The 21,062-nt window shown below is 42.4% G+C and overlaps 1 protein-coding gene and 1 long non-coding RNA gene across 7 annotated transcripts in view; one reads left to right on the top strand and one right to left on the bottom strand.

Annotated features, from left to right (window-relative positions):
• Positions 1 to 201: 201 nt before the first annotated feature.
• On the bottom strand, positions 202 to 11,471 carry LOC128773662 (uncharacterized). Its single transcript, XR_008418034.1, has 3 exons — positions 11,373 to 11,471; positions 4,722 to 4,893; positions 202 to 324 (listed from the first exon to the last, which is right to left on the bottom strand). It is a non-coding gene; the product is annotated as an uncharacterized LOC128773662 (long non-coding RNA).
• The window catches only part of HIPK1 (homeodomain interacting protein kinase 1), a 51,232-nt gene continuing 41,596 nt past the window's right edge, over positions 11,427 to 21,062 (top strand). For 2 of the 6 annotated variants that reach the window (XM_019457902.2, XM_019457903.2), the window contains exon 1: positions 11,680 to 11,941. The gene's annotated coding sequence lies outside the window, so the exon portion shown is untranslated. Of the gene's footprint in view, positions 11,533 to 11,677; positions 11,942 to 21,062 lie in introns of those variants that run through there. The other 4 variants (XM_019457901.2, XR_008418029.1, XR_008418027.1 and 1 more) reach the window with 4 other exon arrangements.

Here is a 21,062-nt window from a genome sequence, read left to right as displayed (position 1 = left end):
TTTTTTCTCCATAGAGCCCTTACCACTTTCTAACACTCTAACAAATGTTGAGATCTTATTGAGGTCAGTGTGTACTGTACTAGAATGTAAACTCCAGGAGTGGTTTTTTTGTTTGTTTCTTTTGTTCACTGTTGCATCCATAATGTCTAGAACACATAGCAGATTCTTTTTTTTTTTTTTTTAATTTTATTTTGAGAGAGAGAGAGAGAGAGAGAGCATGCACTGTAGGCAGGGAAGAGCAGGGGAGGTGCAGGGAGAAAGAGGGAGAGAATTCCAGGCAGGCTCTGTGCTGTGGCTCCATCCCATGAACTGTGAGATCATGACCTGAGCGGAAATCAAGAGTTGGACGCTTAATCAACTGAGCCACCCAGGTGCCCCAGCCTGTTCTTAATAACCAACACTGGTTGAATGAATAAATTAATGAATCCAGTCAGGTTAATGGGGTTTTAGGGTGATGGTGGGGTTCAGAGCCGATGGCCAAGAAAGAATTCTTGAAGATGTCTTTGGTGCAAAAAGGTGATTTTATTAAGGCATGGGAACAGGACCTGTGGGCAGAAAAGAGCTGCATTGGGGTTGTGACTGATAGCTGATTATATACCCTGAGGTTGGGAGACGGTTACGGACAGCCTAAGTCTCTAAGGAATTCTGGAAGCAAGGTTTCCAGGACCTTGAGGGGCTAGGTGTTGTTAGGAAAATGCCATTTATTACCGTTCAGTAAAACCTGTTATGAGACCCTTCAGATGTATATCAGGGGACCATAAGCTTAGAGTATGACTGCAGCATATCTTGGGGGAGTTGAGATAAAGGAAGTTTACAAAAGAATTTTTATATGTTAAAGTAGACTTACAGGATCTTGAGGGGTCAGGGTAATGTTAAGCCAAGATTCCCTTTTGCCCCCAGCAAAGTGTCATCATCGAGGCAGCTGAGCTCCTAGAGGAAGGTCACTCTGCCTGTTTCAAGGAGTTGTCAATGGGCTGTAGGCAGTAAAGGAATTTAATTTTTCATTTGCCTTTGTTTCCCACATCACCACGGCAAGCACTTAAGCCCCCTTTACATCATGATGAGGGTGATATTAGGGCTCCAGGAAACAGAGTCTATAGGTTTCTGGAGATTAGGCTATGGAGAAGATTGCCTTTTTCTTGCAGTTTACTGAGTTATCCATAACTTGAAGGAGACTCCTGTCCTGCATGACTGTGATCTCTATCAGTCAACCATCTGCTTTCTTTCCTTTCCCCTGTTCTGGGCAGCCAGCTGGGAGTGTCCAAGGAATATCACACATATCCCAGCTGGTGGGGGGGGGGGGGGTTGGGTGCTGTTAGCCTGTACTTTGCCCTCATCTTGCCCCCACCCTCCCTCATCAAGGTGAAGACCTGGAGGGTAGCATCAGTGCAAAGACCATGTGATGGGAATGAGTTTTGTGTCTAAGGAACATTAAGAAGAGCGTGGGTCGGGGTGCCTGGGTGGCTGAGTCAGTTAAGCATCTGACTTCGGCTCAGGTCATGATCTCATGGTTCATGAGTTTGAGCCCTGAGTGGGGGCTCTGCGTGCAGAGCCTGCCTGGGATTCTCTCTCTCTCCCTCTCTCTCTCTGCCCGTCCCATGCATGCGCACATGCTCTCTCTCTCTCAAAATAAATACATAAATTAAAAAAAAAAAAGAAAAGAAAAGAGCATGTGTCAGAGGGGGAGAAGAGGAGTTCAGAGAGGAAGGCAGAAGTGGGGTCAGAAGTGACTTACAGGTTAAAGTAAGAAGTTTAGGCTTTAGTCTAAGTATAAGCTACTGGAGTGCTTTAAAGTAGGGGGGAGATATTATCTGATATATATTTTTAGAAGCAACAGATGGAAAATGGGGCAAGAATGAAAGCAGGCATGCCAGTTACGAAGGGCTTGCAGCTGTAAGAGATACTGGTGAGCTGAACTGGGGTTTCTGGAAGAAAGGGGATTTGCATTGTGTCTGAACATAAATTTATTAGGGAAACCACTTTAGCACAAGCAGCTACAGAAAGAAAGACATACCTTTGCCTCCACCAAAGCTTTCACAAAGGAGAAGTATATATATATAACTATATATGTACCCAAAAATATATACAGATATTTGGGGGGGAATAAAGAAAGGGAGAAGAAAAAATGAGTTTATTTTACAAGTAACTGGAGTATTTTTTGAATTGACACTATTTCCTATAATAGACTGTTTTGTAACTATGTACTTAAGAGAAAGAAACATGTTTTACTTGCTTTGGAGTCAACACAAGCCTTGGGATTAAAGGTTATATTTTCTGAGAGACTAGGGCTCTTCAGTTGAAAAAAAAATCATTTTGTAGAGAATAGTCACTTTCTAAATTGTTTAAATTATTATAAAGCTTAATAAAATTTTATTGGGAATAACATTAGTCCTGATCTTTGAATATCTGCATCTATGAGATCGAGAAGATATAATGGAGGATAGACTATAGTCAAATTTAGTCTGAATTGAACCTTTTTGATTAATTCACCAAGTTGTAATATTCTACATCCTTACAGAGGAGCACCAGAATGAACAGGTAATTTTTGGTTCTATGTAAGGCTCCTAGTCAATATATTCATAACTAAAACGTGCACTCCCTTTTGATCAAGATAGGACTGAAAAATCTGTATTTATTATATTCTATATAGTATTTATATTATATAGTCTATATTTCACTTCTGTCTGTGAGATCAGAAAGTCTGTATCCATGGAGATGAATAGTAGTGGGTTCGGGATATTTTTTGAAAGTAACATTGAGGAAACTTTCTGATGGAGGGAATGAAGGAGGTAAGGAGAAGGTGTTTATCATCTCCATTTAAGAACGAGGAGCACCTGTGTGGTTCAGTCGGTTAAGCGTCCGACTTCGGCCCAGGTCATGATCTCGTGGTCCATAAGTTCGAGCCCCGCGTCGGGCTCTGTGCTGACAGCTCAGAGCCTGGATCCTGGTTTAGATTCTGTGTCTCCCTCTCTCTCTGCCCCTCCCCTGCTCACGCTCTGTCTCTCTTGCTCTTAAAAATTAATAAACATTAGAACAGAATGAGGAAGGTGACCTTTATAAACATGCCTACTATCACACCCTAGTTACTGGGAGACTCTGGATTCCTACTGACATCAAGGCTCCAAAGCCCATGATTTTTTTCTGTACTGGCCATTCTGGGAGCACTGAGGTTGGTCAGGCAGAAGGCTATTTCATATCAGAGAATTTACCCTTTCGGGTTTTGACAGGGCCCCTCCTCCTGTCCCACCTCCAATGGACAGAACCACTTACTAATCCCTTGATGACAGCTTATAGATTTTATAAATGTGAGTTTCCCAAAGTAATAATAAAAAAATAAAGTTAAATTCACAGCCAAAGATGAAGATTGTTATTTTGAGATTTCTAAAACTCCATTGTATAGTTAACTGAATTCTGATGCTTTGACACTGTGAATAAACACTCAGTAATTTACTCAGCCAAATAGTTACTGGTACTGACCACATATCAGGAACTGTGTTAGGCAAGGGATACTTCATTGGGGTGTTTTTGATTTCTGAGTCTGTAGGAAGTGCAAAATGACTTAGCACAAATTATATTCAGTGATTGAATTTCAAGTTCCTGTCCTGATTCATAGCCTTCTCCCTTGTGGGTCTCTGTGTCCCTTTCCAGAGCATTTGTTTTGGCTTTGGCTTTGACTTAGAATCGAGAATACAGAAAGACATATGGAGTGCAGGTGCTAAAAGCTTGTGTAACAGTTGGTTGAAGGTGAGAAGCTACAGAATTTTGGGGGCAGGATAATGAGAAATGACAATGACTCAGGGAAAGCGACAGAAAAGCACTATCCCTTGGTCTTGCCGAATAAAGTGTTGGTATATGGAGAAAGTGAGGGAGTAAGATGGTCATGTGTAGATAAAGGGGGAAATAGAAATCATTAGAGGGGAAGGAAGGTCTGAGGAAGAGTAGACACAGTTGTATGAGTATTTAAGGCACGGCTCTTCTCCCAGAAGTCTCTGGGAGACTTGAAAATTAGGAAAACGAGGGATCAAGTCTCTTGCTCATTATCTCTGAATCCTGCAAATCCTTTTTTTTTGAAGTGAAGGTCATATAACACACAATTAACCATTAAAAAAAAATTTTTTTTTTAATTTTAGAGAGAGAGAGTGAGGGCAGGGGGGAAGGGCAGGGGGATAGAGAGCCCTAAGCAGGCTCCATGCTCAGCACGGATCCCGATGCAGGGCTCAATCCCAGGACTCTTGGATCATGACCTAAGCTGAAATCAAGAGTTGGACACTCAAATGACTGAGCCACCCAGGCGCCCCACAATTAACCATTTGAGAGTGTACAACTCAGTGGCATTTCAGGCATTCACAATGTGGTATAAGCACTACCTCTCTCTAGTTTCACCTTCCCTTTCTTTCCATTGGTTGTATTGGACTCTTTCTCTTTAATCCCACAGCTATGGCCTTCTTCCAAACTCCCCTTCCACCGAAGCCATCATTTCTGCTGGGACCCAGTCCCCAAAATGTCCTCTTTTGATACAAAAAGAAAATAAGATTAGCAAGACTTACACCTGAGAGCAGGGAAGCCAGGTCCTACCTGCCATTGTATTATTCAGCCCAGCAACCAACCCAGCTTTAGTGGGGGAGACGCTGGGGAAGTTGAGAAGTGTGGGGGGCTGTGAGGGCACCAGGCCTTCTAACAATATAGAGGAGAGATTTTCTCTATAAAAGGAGGGTACTCACCTGATCATCCTAGGTGGATTGCTAACACAGGTGGGTACTTGACTTCTCAGCTTTGTATATGACACTCATCTTCTCTGGTTTTAGTTTCTAACCCCATGGCTCTCAGGCAGCCTAGTAAATACCAATAACTTCTTTCCAAGGAGTACCTGTCATACTTAAGAGCTCATGCCTCCTGTATATGATAATATAATGGCATATTTATTCTTCTGTTCACATTTTGCATGAAAAAGGTAGAGAGTTACTAAAAACAAAAAACATCTGGGGCACCTGGGTGGCTCAGTCAGTTGAGCATCTGACTTCATCTCAGGTCATGATCTCATGGTTCATGAGTTGGAGACCCACACCAGGCTCGTAGCTGTCAGTATGGAGCCTGCTTGGGATCTCTCTCTGCTCCTCCCCCACTCACACTCTCTCTCTCAAAAATAAATGTTAAAATAATAAATTAAAAAAAAAAACCAAGTAACATCTCACTGATGGCCTAACCAAAATAGTGCTGCTATCTTCTTTTAAGTCCCTGCTCAGTCAATAGTGATACGTCTAGAAGCTTCTGCAGTGATCTCCAGAGAGTTAACTGCTATATTCCTCAGCACTTGTAATGCCACTTTGAGGACCAATCTTGAACTTGTTATAATTGTTCCTAATTTATCTCTTTAATTACGTTGAGGACCCAGAGGTCATGGGATGTGCTTTATGCACCTTTTTATTCTGTTTAGCTCAATGCCTGGTACTTATATGCAGTCAATAAATCCTGGAAGGAAATGTTTTAAAAAGGTCTTATTTAGTCCCCATCATACATGCTGGATTTGCCCTCTATGAAACCAGTTAAGGGGCCAGAACAACCTTTCCTGGCTCCTTCCTGTGGGGAGTAGCAAAGAGAGCAATGAAAATGATTCAGTTCATGATTTCTCAGATGTAGCCAAAGTAGACGGCATGGACCCAAGCAGCTTCCTTGGATATTAAGAGCTGAATATGGGAAGTGACTACAGTAGATTTTATCACCCAGTTGGACCAAACCATCCTTCCTCATTTGTCAGTCACCACTCATATTAGGAAAAATCCCTTGTAGAAATCACATCATTTCTGTCCCCACCATGCCACTAAAATTGCTCTTACCAAGATCAGCAGTGAGTTTCTAATTGCAAATCCACTGGCCACTCTTACATCCTTATTCTCCTTTACTTCTCAGATTGGACACCACCAATTAGCTCCTTCTTCTAGAAAATCTCTCCTAGTTCTCTCCTATATTGCTTAAGACTAATTTTTTTGACTGCAAAGAATAGAAAACTTGTCTAATAGTGTTGTTGATACACAAGAACATTTATTTACTTAAAAAAAGAAGTCCAGAAGTAGTGGGCAGTTCCAGGTTCATTCAGAAGCTTACCTATGTCATCAAGGACCCGTTCTTTCTATCTGTCTCCTTTGCTGTCCTCAGCATGCTGACTGTGTCCATCTTTGTTTGCTATCACATTTATGGTCACAAGATGGCCATGGCAGCTCCAGGCCTGGTGTCTTTGTTCCTTTGTCTCAGCAAAAAGAGAGGCAGGAGCAAAAGAATTTCTTCTGTGAAGTTCCTGTCTTTTTTATACAAAAAGAAAAACTTTCCTAGGAGCCTCCCAGTAGGCTTCCCTTCCTATTTTGTTGACCAGAACTGAGTCCTATACCCACCCCTAGATTAGTCATTGGTAAAGAGAAATGGAATTACCAGGACTGGTTTGGTCCACTGTGATTTATCTCCTGATTTGGTGAGAGGAAGTCACCTTTCTTGAAATCAAAGGATCTTCCTTCTATCTGTATAAAACTGGAATTCTATTAATATGGAAAATGTAACATAGGGAATGGCTTTTGGACAAGTGTGACAGAGACTGGCCTAATTTTTCTGAGTCATGCCTCTTTTCCTCTTGGCCATACAGAGAGATTTTTGTCATCTCCTAATCTCTCTAGCAGCATCCACATTCCTGAGTTCCCACCAATGTAACGTGTGCAGAGTAGATCTATGTGTTTGCTACCTGCAGGCCTGGCCTATAAAAACTTCCCACACAAATAATCCATATTTTCTCCCCGCCCCCCCCCCCCCGCCCCTTTTTTTTCCCGGCCAGATACAAGGCATCCAGTGGAGAAATCCAAGCCTCCCAGGAATGGTGAATCTGCAAGGATCAAGACTAATCCAGAACATCTCACATTCAGACATGCTAAAAAAAACCCCACAGTTTGAAAAGGTACCCATTGACTAGATCTGGAAAATTTTAGCACCCAAATAAAGTACATAAGGAATTATAAATTATTGAAAACCATAGTAATCCATGAACCTATGTAGCATTAATAGACAACTAAATTAATTAATTAATGAGAGATAAGGGAGGATTGCTACGAACAAGAATCATCAATAGACGTTAAATCTAGGGGAATCTGTTTAACAAGAAGCAGGATATTTGCATGGTCTAAGATTCTCCCCACAGATTGCTTATTACTAGAAACAAAATAGGAAGTATCCTGTGGGGGAATCAGACACCTCAACTACCAAAATTATTACCGCCCAGTGAGGGACAGTGACATCAGCTGACTTTGGGTTTCATATCCTGGGAAGGGCACAATATCAATTATGTAGTATTCTGGCCAGGAATGGATAACCGGGATCTAATAATGAATAAATGTGAGACAAACTATAAAAATAACCATTGTAAAATGAGGAACATTCTATTGTCTAAACAAAGGGAACAGGCTGTATGTACTCTTCAAAAATATCAAAGACAGAGAAAAGCTAGGGAATGGGTGCAGATTGAAGGAGATTACAGAGACAGGCGATGTATGATCTTAAACTGGATCCTATATGGGAAGGGGGAAAATGGTAAGAATGATGTTATTGGATTAAGTGACAAAACTGGGAATATGAATGGTAGATTAAAAGTATTATATCAATGTTAAGTCTCCTGGAATTGACAACTGTATATATGGTGTATGTAAAAGAATGTACTTATTCTTAGGACATTCAAGTATTAAGGGATAAAGGAGCATGGTGTATGCAATTTACTTTCCTTTTTTTTAAATAATTTTTTTAAGGTTTATTTATTTTTGAGAGATACAGAGAGACAGAGTGTGAGTGGGGGAGGGGCAGAGAGAGGGGGAACCACAGAACTCAAAGCAGGCTCCAGGCTCTAAGCTGTCAGCACAGAGCCCGATGTGGGGCTCAAACTCACAAACTGTGAGATCATGAACTGAGCTGAAGTCGGAGGCTCAACCGACTGAGCCACCCAGGCGCCCCTGCAATGTACTTTCCAATGGTCAGAAAAAAAAAATGTGTATGTATATTGTCTGAGACTGCAACTGTTAAAGCGAAAGGGGCAAAATATTAATAAACAAATCCAAGTAAAGGATAAAGGATATAGGAGTACTCTTTTTACTATTCTTTAACTTTTCTGTGTGTTTGGAATTATTCCCAAATAAAAAGCTTTCTGGAGACTAGATTTTAAAAGTCATTGAGGATTCCCTCTCGTTTCAAAGGATTTTTGCATGTTTTGCCCCCCATCCTTTCCTTTGGGCCTTTACTCTCATATGGTTTTTCCCTGTTTTAGAACTGTTGGCTTCTGCTTGAATTCTCTTTTCTTCCTGGCCCCTTGGATTCACTACTTGTTCTGATAGTTTGACTAGCTTTTTGATTAAACTTTTCTCATGACACAGCCTTTTGGTCAGCTTCTCCTAGTTGGCCTTAAGCTTTGCAGCTCCTGAGCAAGTGACTTCTTGCCTGCAACACTGAATCTAGGCTCTAGGCCCAAGGGGAATGTTATACCCTAGGTGAGATTTAATGCTTCCAACTGGCATTGGCTCCGTCTACCTCTGTGGCTGCACTGATTCTGTCTGGGAGGAAATAGTTCTCAATCTGCCCCTTTCTCTCCATGTTCTCTGCTTGACCAAACCCTCATCATAGCTTATTTTTATTTTTTATTTTAGAGAGAGCAAGAGAGTGAGCAGGGGAGGCTGGCAAAGGGAGAGAGAGAATCCCAAGCAGGAGTCCAACACAGGGCTCCATCCCACGACCCTGGGATCATGACCTGAGCCAAAGTCAAAAGTAAGTAGGACGGATATTCAACCAACTGAGCCACCCAGGCCCCATCATCGTAGCTTTCTAATTAGGATTTCTCTAGTGTTACACATTCTACAAGACCAGTGCTCTAACCCCTGAGCTATGGAGCCTTATCCTTAGTGTTACACACTCTAGTCAGCCATCCTCCAGCCACTAGCTCTCTTTAAAGCACAGATTCCTTCATATTACCTGTCTGATTAAACCTCTAATTACCTGTCTGATTAAACCTTCATTGCCTTTAAAACCTGATTCAGGGGGCGCCTGGGTGGCTCAGTAGACTCTTGAGTTCAGCTCAGGTCATGATCTCACGATTTGTGGTTTCAAGCCCTGTACTGGGCTCTGTGCTGGCAGTGTGGAGCCTGATTGGGCTTCTCTCTCTCTCTCTCTCTCTCTCTCTCTCTCTCTGCCCTTCCCCCTCTCTAAATAAATAAATAAATAAATAAATAAATAAACTTAAAAATCTGATTCAGTAGAGGCACCTGGGTGGCTCAGTCAGATTAAGAGTCTTGATTTTGCCTCAGGTCATGATCTCACAATTCGTTAGATTGAAACCGCTTTCCTCCCCCAACCCTGGGAGGTGCGGGGAGGCTCTGCTCTTATGGGGAGGAGCCTGCTTGGGATTCTCTCCCTCTGTCTCTCTCTCTCTCTCTCTCAAAATAAATAAATATTAAAACAATAAAATCCAATTCAATCTACCTTACTAATTCCACATCCTGCCACTTCTCTGCCAAACTGTAAGCCCTTTCAGAGCATGGACCATGTCTTTCTTTTTTGTAACTTTAATTTCTAATACAGTCCCTGGCACACAGAAGATACTCTATTAATAGATATTTGCTGAATGGACAAATGAACCCTAACTACATTAAACTTTGACATTTCTTTGACCATTTTATGTTTAAATATCTCCTTCTCCAAAGTCTTCCCTGGCTCTGTCATTCAAGTCTTATATATGTCTCCATGCATTTTTCTCCCCCCTCACTAGACTGTAAGCTAAAGGAAAAGTTCATGTCATATCCATTTGGCATCTGACCCAGTATCTAGGAGAGTTCCTGGAATAAAGCAGGCATACAATTTGTTGGATGGATAAATGAATGATATTAGAGAGGGGAAAAAAAGCAGATTTTGAGAAGGTCTCCATGCAGTGAGGCAGGCTGAGGAAATGGCCTGAGAACCATGAAAATAGACAAGAATAAACAAATAAGGCACAAGGAAATCAATTAAGTAGACAGATGATGATGCAGAATTAAATGATTAGAGTAAAATGGGGGTCAATCAGGAAAGGCTCCTTAAGGCTGAATTTTGAGATGTGTTTGAAAAGAGGGAAGGGACATAACTTGAGCGAACAGGGGCCTAGAAGCAGGTCATGGAGTTTGGTTGAGCCAAGTCATGGTGAGCAATTAGTGTGTGTGTGAAGTCTGACTTTTGAGCACGATCAGTTTCCACACCAGAGCTCAAGTTCTGCCTTTTTCCTGGCTCCCCAAGCGGGCATACTTGCCCACTCTCTCTATTTTGATGTTTCCCAGGTCAGCCCAATGTAGAACTTTATGTTCTCTAAATTCCCTGTGAAAATAAGCAAACAAAACTGCCCTGTGAGATTGAACACTTGCTAACCTTGGTCCCCTAGGGAAATAAATTTCCGGTTCCCAATATAATAGTATTGCTCCCTGTGTTGTTAAGCCAGAAAAGAAAGCCTAACGTAGGAACTTAGCATTATCACTTCTTCACAAAAGTATGAACACATTTTCACAAAAATTCCTTTTTTTTTTTGTTTTGTTTTTGGTGAGGAGATGGGGATCCAAAGAGGTCAAGAACGTACAAGTGAGATCTGAGAAGTACAGTGTAATAGGAAAATCTTAACGTAGCCACATCTGTCCACCTCTTCAAAGAGTATATGCAGACACCCCTTGTGCTGACCAGTCACTTTGTAGGGCTCAGATCATTGCTGCCTCCAGCACTTGCAGGATAGAAAAAAGTAGATTATATTACTGTCTCTCTAAAAATGGTCCCTACTTTAGGAATAAGAACATTTTACACAGCGGGAGGTACATCTGAAGTCCTACAGTCTCTTGACTCTGGAAGACGGCAACTGTCTTTCTGTAAGGATAACCTAGTTTTCAGTGTCCATTTTTTCAGAATGCTCTGTGCCCAACGCACCTCGTTTCCTGAATACCCAGCCTTACCACCTCCTGGTAGAGGCAAGAACATTACCATAGCATTTGCTCACAGCTCGTTTTGAGGTGCTGGGTCCAGAGCACAGCTGCTCTTTCTCACCTCCTAATGCAAACCCAGGTTCCTAAGGCGGCAGTGGAAGAGCCTTAGTGAGGGGCTCCTGATGTACGTGGAGGCTTCCAGATCCCGTACATGGAGGCCACTCTGCTAGAACGTCTCCACACTGCAACGAAACGTTAAAGCCTAAACTGAGGTAATTCCTCACCAGCAGGGTGGCTTCCCGGGTAGGCAGTGCCTCCCTGCGCGCTGCCCAATCTCTGGGGGTGTCACACTAGACTGTGGTGATGTCACACTGGCTGGGATGACATTTTACAGCTGGACCCCCCCCCACCGCCACCAAGCACCTTTAAATCACCGCGGAGTCTGCTGCGGGGAGGGAGGGGGCGGGGAATCCGGCCCCCGCACTCGATCCACGCTGGCTCCCCACGGAGGTCCTCCCGGTCCCACTCCCATCTGTACTATGTTGTCGTCCTAATCGTCCCGCTCCTCGGCACTTCCGCCTCAGTAGGTGTCATGGCGCGGGGCCGGTGAATGGTTCCCGCGGGGCGGGGCCGCCGGGGGGGGGGGGGGCGGTCGCTCGGCGCTCGACTCGTCGGGTCTGGCGACAACGGCGGCTGCGGAGCCAGGGGCCCGGCGGTGGCCCCGGACGGCAGCAGGAGGCCGAGGCGGGAGCGCGCGGGGCTGAGGCGGCGGCGGCGGCGGCGGCCAGGGGCCGGGCGGCGGAGCGGGCGGGAGGCTGAGGGGGCGCCCCCCGCGGGACAGGCGCGGGGACGGCTCCGGGGGGCGGGGGCCGGGGCCCGGGCCGGCTCGCGCGGGGGGTATGATGACCCGGCGGCGGGGCCCCGGATCTCGTCTCCTCCGCCGCCTCCTCACGGCAGCCCCAGCTCGCGGCTGAGAACCAGACCCACCGGCGGTGAGTCGGGCCGGGCGGGAAGGGGCTTCGGCGGGAAGCGAGCTCCCATCCGCTCCCCGAGGCGGGGCCGGCCGGGCCGCGGGGCTCTTCGGGGCGCCCGGCCTGCGGGGGGCGCCTCCCTGGGCGCGCCCCCACCCGGGACCCGGCGCCCAGTCCTGCGGCCCGGTCGTTCGCGGCCGCGGAGGGGCTTGCGTCCTCGGGAAAGCGCGAAGGCTCCGGGTTTGTTTTCGGGGCAACTCCCCCAGCCTGCTGCCACTTCTCTTCGGGGCGTGTTGTTGTCCTTAGATGACAGGGGGCCGCCTTGCGCCTCCTCACCCGGCCGGTTCCCCCCCACCCCCCTACCCCACGGCCGTCGTGGCAGGTTCCCAGCGTGTGACTTGTGCGTGTGCATTTCACAGCTCTGCTTATCACCATGGTTTTGGGTTATTTGTGCTCTTTGCGACCAGAAAGCGGTGCCTGGAAAGGACGGCAGTGGTGGGGTGGGTGTGGAAGCTTTTTCTGTCCTCTCCGCTTCTGTTCTTTAATCGTTAGGTTTGTAATTTGTAATGATGGTGGAGACTACGTGGGACCAGCCCACCTAATGTGTGTCTGTGCAAGGCGGATCTAGAGGTCTGGCTCAGAGGGAAACTTTTGCTGTCGCCGCTTTCCCAAAGCTTTCGTTAAAGAGAGGGAGAGAGAGAGAGAGAGAGAGAGAGAGAGAGAGAGAGAGAGAGAGAGGAGAAGGTGAGGAAACAACCAAAAACTCTTGGGTAAGGCCCGCACTTTCATAGGTCTTTGGGAAAGAGGCCCTTTTTGTGTTTAGCAACCAAGACTTGGGGCTCGGTCTCCAGGAGCGCTGGTCCAACCTCCAGTTTGTTGTGGTGACAAGTCGTGAGCCTTGGCCTGTGTTTATGCTGGGCGCGTTTTCTTTCCTGTTTAGGTGGGGGAAGGGGGGAGGGGCTCGAGAAGGGGAAAAAACAATCCCAAGCTCCAATTGTCTTTCCTCCGCTTAAGCCTCGACCTCAGTTGTAGATGGACTCGTTTTGAGGCCGCCCGAGGTGCTTTTCCTTAGTGACACTTTGGGAATTCTCAGTGATTGCATCAAAGTATTCATTTCAACTGTAAAAATTCTTCTGCCCGCTCTATCCTTTATCTTATTTGTTCCTTAGTAACTGATGAGAACAGCAGCCTGGCTTCCTGCTCTTGATGAAGTGGGGTTAAATTAAGTGGCTGATGCCCTCAGCGAAACCTACAATTTTGTTCTTGTTTGTGTAAAGCTATTTTAGATTCCTGATCTGGTGTGTGTGTGTGTGTGTGTGTGAGATTTAGAGATTGTAGAGAATTCAGATCATTACCAGTTTTTATTTATGTAGGTCTAACGCTTTCTGTAAAACATTAAAAAATCTAACAAGTCCTATTACTTAATAATTGTTATTTAGCTGGTGATTTTGGACCTCCACACGTAATGGGTTCTGGGTTCTGTGTTACAATACTGGTATCCTTCACTTTAAGATACTGCTCCTTGCTTGAAAGATATTCTGGTTAAGTCACTTGTGGTTGGGACTGAAGGCAGCCAAGCCAGTAAAGCATCTGATGAGTAAAGTGGTGATTGAGATCTTGTAAATGTGTCTACTGGTTCTAGTTGGTAAGTAGGACTTTTGCTGTGATTCTCATAAATAGTTTATACTATTTTTGGATATTATAGGTTTATGGACTGTAGAGTAAGTTGATTGGTAACTCGAGATTGAAAACCAAACCAGAACTCCCTCCTAAAAGAAAAAGAAGATAATCTCAAAATTCACAGTTCTGGAAAATCGAATTTCTTCATTCTGTGGTTTTGTTTTCATAAGCACAGCTTAGTCACTGGTTGTGTTGGGAGAAATCAGGGAGCCAGACCTGCCCTGTAAACTTCTTACACTTGGAACTTATGCAACTTGTTGTTGGTTATGTATTGTAACCGGTCCTTTTGTAATTTGAACTAATTTTGCAAACATGAACTTCCTGATCTGTCCTTTTATTTTCATTTTCAAGACTGCATAAAGCAATCCATATTTTTTTAGTCTTTTTTAAAAGTTATTAATTTCTCCCCAGTCTCTTCCCTTACATTTCATGCCATTCTGAACACAAGTGATCAAAATCATTTTTCCTTCAAGTACTACCTCAACAGTCACTGATTTGCTTTTTGGTTCCTTTTTTGTTCCTAATTTCCCAGCTCCCTACATGACTTAAGTATTTTTGTAGAGCATAATTTGGCTTTTTAAAAAAACTTACATCCTGTTTTTATATTTCTCTCTCTCTTTTTGGTTATATCATCTGAGCAATATTCTAAGCTCTTTGAAGATAGGGAAATGTGTGTATTTCTTTTGGAATCTTTAAGGGCACCTGGTACAGTGCTTTCCCAGTGTTTAGTGGAAAAGAATCAGAAGACCTGAATTCTTTGCCAGCAATGCTACTCATTAGCTCTGTGTGAAACTTGTCTGCCTTTCTTGGGTCTCCTTTTTCTCATCTTGGAATTAGGGGGTTTTGGAAAGAATCTCGTAAGGTCCATTTTAGCTGTCAGACTCTGTACTTTTTGCTAGTGTCTTCTGCTTCTCAAATACATCTCCTTCCTAGAAACAGTTTTTCACTTTTCCACATTCCCTGGCATACTGGTAAAAGTTATCTCATCTGAAAGAACTTGTTCTACCTTCCATCTGCCAACCTGTTGTTACCTTATTTAAGTCCTGTTTTCCTTAGGCCTTTGCTGACGGATCTAAACAGGGTCATCCCAGCGTTTATGTTCCATATTCATCTACGCTGTTAATTTGACATTTTCCTTGTGCTTGAAACTCCTCGAGGTATAGCTTTCTTCATTCTAAACTTTATGGGACTTGTCCTGCTTAGAAGGAAAGTACCCATCAGCCAGTTTACCAAGATATTACAAAATATTGATTATATGGCTGTAAATTACATAGAATTGTAGAGTTAGTCTTTCATCAGCTAACACCACTTATTCCACACCCTCTCTTTGCATACTGGTTGGGGAGCTGGCTTGTTGGTTCCTTCTGAAGGAAAGTGCTACAGGAAAGGGGTGGGGAACTTCCATTCAAATGGTGTCCTTAGGGTTTCAAGCTTATTTTTTCCTTTTGTATCACTACACTTAGAAAACTAATCTATATATTCTCTTGTAGGCAAGGGACTATAATTTCTGTCTCACTTGAATTTTGCTCTAATTTAGAATGACACCTGAGATCCCCTTATGTTTACATATGGAGAAGTATGTGATCTCTTTCTAGTCATTCATCCTAGCAAACATTTGACACATACTATATGCTAACCATTGTGATAGATTCTGGTGATAGAAAGAAAGAAAGAAAGAAAGAAACCTTCTGTGATACTGAGAATTGTCCTCATGAAACTTGAAGTTTGGATGTCAACTTTGAAATAAATAGTCATACTTAGAATGAAATTTAGGGTGACCTCATGAGTTAATATGTGATCTGGCCCTTGTCTGCCTCTTTGGGCCCTGCTTCTATTATTTTCTTCCCTGTTCTATTCCATCCATACTGGATCTCTTCTTCAAATAGGCCAAGAATGTGCCTTGGCACCAACTGTTCTCTTTCACTGGAGTGGCTCCTTCTTGTCAATTAGGTCTTAGTGTAAGTACTACCACCTTGCAAGGCCTTCCCTGACCACCAAATCTAGAGTATGTCTCCCCTTCCCACTGTCTCTATCATATTACTGTGTTTTCATCATAGCATTATCACTAGCTACTATTTTCTTGGATGTGTGTGTGTGTATTTGTCTTCCCAGCAGAAAGTAAATTCCAAGAGATGAGGGAACTTGTCCATCTGGAACACCACTTGTTATCCCTAGTTTCTAGAAAAGTGCCAGGCAGACATATTAGGTACTCAATACATGTTTGTTAAGTGAATAAATGAAATAAGTAAGTACAAGTGTGGTGAGTGGTAAGAAGTGGTAGAGAATGCTATGAGAGCTTTTACCAGGAAACGTAAGCTAGTATGAAGTGGTCTGGGCAAGGCTTTCCTGAGTGTATTTGTCAGCGTAAGGCTGACTAAAATGTACATAACCTAGGAAAATAGTTTTTCTCTCATGCAACAGCCTGAAGTAAATGTTCCGGGTTGAACTGAGCATTCGTGGTGGGCAGGCGGCTCTGCTCTGATCATCCAGAGACAGTTCTTTACATCTTACTGCTCTGCCTCCCTTGGATGTGGTCTCATGGTGGAACCTGGGTCTCCATAGGTTCTTGCTGCTGGAAATGGAAAGGAACACAAAGAGCTCACCCACACATCACTTTCTGTTGGTGAGAGGGACTGGTAAACACAGCCATGTGCCTGGGGTGAATGAGAGAGTAAAGCAGAGACACTAAAAGGATAAGCAGAAGTTATAGAAAAAGAGAAGGCTAACAGGCAAAAACAAAGTTCAGAGAGGGAACGTTACGTGTGAAGGAACTAGGATAGGAGAAATTTAGCACTGCTGGAAATTTAGAGATTTTGGAGTTTATCGTAAGGTTTTAGGCAGGGGACGGATTGGCGGTTTTTAAAACTTCAGTTGTAAAGAATGAATTGGGAGAAAGGAGCTTAAAAAGGAGGCTTGAGAGTACCATTTGGGGGAGGTAAGTTAGGCTTAGTCCAGGATTGTCAGCAGGGGTGGAGAGAAATGGGTAGAGTGGAGAGAGAGATGATATTGCAGTGAAGGAGTTTTCTTCCCAAACCTGCTTGCTTTACTTTTACAGCTTGTGTTTTCTCACTTACCTACTTGAATGATATGAATATTCTTTACATATCAGCGTGCTCCAGAATATGTACATCTGTGTACATGTCAGCCGAGGACAAGTGCCTCAGAGGCGGGCAGTCAACATACAGTATTGATTTTAGGTTATTTTAGGTCACCAATTGTTAAATTGTATCAAAGAGGCAAAGATGATACTAAGTGAAAGCAGTAGGAATTTATTATTGGTGTGGAAGATGGAAGTTACCTGAAGGGTAAAGACAGAACTCTGACAAATGATTATCTTGGTTGTCATCACCAACTGTTCCATTCATAGTTATAATATTTGAATTCTTTACAGTAAGGGTACCTACCTGTGCTGCCCATAATAAATGTTGTTAAATAGATGGGACCATTTCAGGGAGTGAATGGGGAGGCTGTTAATTTTTTTGCTTTTGAAAGCCTTGGGTTCTAGCAAGACTCAATTCTGTTTAGCAATTAATACAAGCATCAATAACTTTCTGCCTATTAGTTCTAGTTCCCAGATTAATGCAGTGGCCTAATTTGTCATTATGTTCAGATGGTTAAATACTTGAAAAGTCAGGTATGAAATGAAAAGACTAGTTTATTATTAGAGTCAAGAGGTAGGACATTTTCAAGAAGTCAGAAATAACTTTTATTGGCAGCTGTTCTCATGTGAGTTGAGAATATTTGTAACTTAGCAGAGTCTGATACATAGTAAGTTTTCCACAGATGTTAATCCTGTTCCATATCTTCCTTTGGGAGGTCTCACCCTAGGAAGAAAATTGCTTCCCCACTTTGCAAAGGCAAATTTTATGGAACATAGTATCTTTATCTTATGTCTAAAAATGGCTGCTTGTAGCTGAATTATATAAATAAGAGTGTTGATTTTTCTAGGCAATTTTGATTTTGTATCTTCTCCTCACCTAGTGCTTGTTGAGGTCAGGATGAGTCTCAGCCACACTGGCATGATATTAATTACCATACACACATGCTGTGGGGAAGGCCAGTGAAATTCTGGATTGTTCTTTCCCTGTGGGCAGACATAGAAATTTGTCTTACTGAATAAGACTTATATTCATTTATTTATATACTTAAACTTTCAGAAAAATTTCCTAGAACTTGTGCTTTTTGCAGTGCTCAATGTGAAGATTTGAAACCACCAGTATCTATTATTTTGTGTATTGGGTGAAAGTTGTTTATAACATTACTCTGGTAAATGTAATATTTTAAAAAATATTTCGTTATTAATGTACTTTCAAAAATTTGGCATTAAACTTCATGAATTCTATTCAGTATTATTACTTTAGGCTTCTATATTCTTAGACATAGCTACAAACTACAAATTTTGTATTCAAATGCTTTCATTAAATATTTTTAGGTATATAAAATTTGTGCTCCTGTTTTTTTTTTTTTTAATTTTTTTAACATTTATTTTTGAGAGACAGAGACAGCATGAGTGGGGGAGGAGCAGAGAGAGAGGGAGACCCAGAATTTGAGCAGGCTCCAGGCTCTGAGCTCTCAGCACAGAGCCCTGACGCAGGGCTCGAACTCAAAAACTGTGAGATCATGACCTGAGCTGCAGGTGGACGCTTAACTGACTGAGCCACCCAGGCACTCCTGTGCTCCTGTTTCTTCATAGATTATTAAAATTAGTAGCTCAACAGATACACAATGGAAAACAAATTTCAAAAATTTGCTTCCTTTCATTGTTCAAAAATTGGCTCAGTTTTATGATAAATATTCTTGCATAAATTTTAATAGGTAAATTTTGTAAAGGTATTACTTTGTTTAACATTTTTCTTCTATTATAATTTGGTATTATGTCAGTGATATAGGCAGAACAAGATGACTTATGAATTCCTAGCTGTGGAGTTAAATTGCACTGACTTTAACTTTTAATTTACACTTTTTTGTCTTCAAGGTTCACGTAAATTATGGAAACTCTTGTTTAAGGTAAATCCAGATCACATTTTAGAAATTGAAGGCTGAGGATTTGTTCTTCATTCCAGCTGTCTAGTCCAGTGCAGATGGTTTTTAGTTACATTCAGTCATAAAGAAATGTACACATTGCTTTTTTATGTCTGTAACATCCTTTGTCACGCTTCCTTCCTTTCTTGTGTGTGTTTATTCTCTTATGACTGGTAAAATTATACTATGTGTTTCGGAGTGGAAACTTCCCCTGTATCTCAGAGACTGCACAGATAAAAGAGAGGGATATTTGAAAAATAAAACCAAGCATTTGAAAATCTTGCAGTTTAATGAGTGGTAGGGAGTAGATAGGAGGTTGGTAGGTAAGGGTCAGAATCATCCAATGAATACTGCCTGTCTGTATATTGCCAGAGTCTGGTAGTTTCTGGTGATGTAAGCAAACATCAAGACAGATATGGCACCTATCATGCAACTATCCTGTAGCTGGGAATGTAAGTAACATTAAATAAATAATTTCAAGTTGTAAGGGAGGAGCAGGATGCTATGGGTGTGCATGGTGGGAAGGATGGTGGTGTATGTGTGTGTGAGAGAGAATGAATGGTTTTCCCAGAAGAAAATCTTCAACATATCAGAAGGCCTTCCAAGAACTGGAAGGAGGGCAGCATGGCTGGAATGGGAGATTTTGGAAGACAGGAACCAGATTTTTGTAGAGCTTGTTAAGGCAGATTGAGGATTTTGGATTTTATCCACAAAGCAATGGAAAACTTTGGAGGCAGGAGGAGGAAGGTGGTTAAGAAAGAGAGAGCAGTCATCTGATTTGCATAATTTAAAAACAAAGATCCCCAGAGTGCATTCAAGATTAGTTTGGAGGCTCCTGGCTGTTTGAACTAGAAAGGTCCCAATAGGGGTAGAAAAAAATGGCTGATCTGAAATATACTTAGGTGGTAGAATTGGTAGGATTTGGTTATAGATTAAAGATGAAGTAATAAAGGGAGAAGAATGAATTCCAGACACTAAGAACTTCATATGTATTAAATAATTTAATTCTCAGAGTAACCCCATGAAGTAGGTATTGCTATCACCAATTTACAGATGAGGAAACTGAGACTCATTTCCTCTCTGATTTTTGGCTTGAGATGTTGTATATATGGTGGTGTCTCATAACTGAGACAGAATACTGGCGGTGGGGTCGAGGCTCATAAATTTAATTTTGTACATGTTAAATTTGAGGTATATTCAAGATATCCAAATTGCAGTGTGGGATTGTTATTTGGAAATAAGAATTTGAAGTTCAGGAGAGAGAAGTCTGAGTTAGAAATAAAGATTGGAGAATCTTTTGCAGATGACTAACCCTGGGAAGTAGTTACTGAAAACGGGGGAAGTGTGGACAAGAGAGGGAGGACTAATGTAGAGCCTGAGGCATCTGAGTGTTACATGGTCGAGAAGAGAGAAGATAAATACGAAATGGCTTATATGCTATGTCAGTGGTTTGGACTTTATTCTAAAAGTTTTAGCTTTGGGAGTCTTGGGGTTTATTGAGCTTGAGATATTTACGGATGTTCAGGGACAAAAAGCTGGGCTTTTCTCACCCCCTTTCTCCATAATTTTTGTAAGAATTACTTCCTGTGGTTCTTCAGGAGATCCTCTCTATAGGTTTCACATCATTTGATTACTTTTTTCTGATCATTTTATCAGTGGTCCTCTTATATTGTAGTGGGCAGAGCTAAACACTATTAAAATAGTGTATGACCTGAGCAGAGTAGATAGCATTCACTTTGTCCAGCACGTTCTGGACACTATTTCTATGAATGTAATTGAAGATTGAAATAGCTTTTGAGGGGAGGGGAACATTATCACATAATGTTTCTCTTACCAACTGAAAGTGTTTTTCGTATATGTATGCTCCCGCTAAGCCTTGTATTTCTTATCCTTGTGCTTTGTGGTAGTCATATTTTTTGGACCTAAGTAGGATTCTGTATCTGTATTAAATTACATCTGCTAGATTTGTGTTGTGGTTTCTACCCTATTGTGATCTTTTTGGACCTGTTCCTTAGCAATATATTGAGTATCCTGCCCAAATTTGGTTCATCTGTAAATTTTATAAGCATGCCATCTATGTCTAAATTTAAATAATTGATCAAAAAGCTAATCAGGGAGTGCCTGGGTGGCTCAGTTGGTTAAGTGTCCGACTTCAGCTCAGGTCATGATCTCATGGGTTTGTGGGTTTGAGTCCTGTGTTGGGCTCTGTGCTCAGTGCTCGGAGCCTGGAGCCTGCTTCAGATTCTGTGTCTCCTTCTTTCTCTCTGCCCCTCCTCTGCTTATGCACGCACGTTCTCTCTCTCTCTCTCTCTCAAGAATAAATAAGTAAACATTAAAAAAAAAATAGAAAGCTAATCAGGGCAGGAGTGAAGACAGCTGTGGAGTGAGCTCTGTGGCCATAGAGTCTGGGTTTGAATACCTGTGCTGCCACTTAATGGTT

Source organism: Panthera pardus, unplaced genomic scaffold, assembly GCF_024362965.1.
Source record: "Panthera pardus isolate Hobbes unplaced genomic scaffold, ASM2436296v1 HiC_scaffold_11, whole genome shotgun sequence".
Taxonomy (NCBI): domain Eukaryota; kingdom Metazoa; phylum Chordata; class Mammalia; order Carnivora; family Felidae; genus Panthera; species Panthera pardus.
The sequence above is the reverse complement of the archived record's forward strand: the minus strand, read 5'-3'. Positions and strand labels throughout refer to the sequence as shown.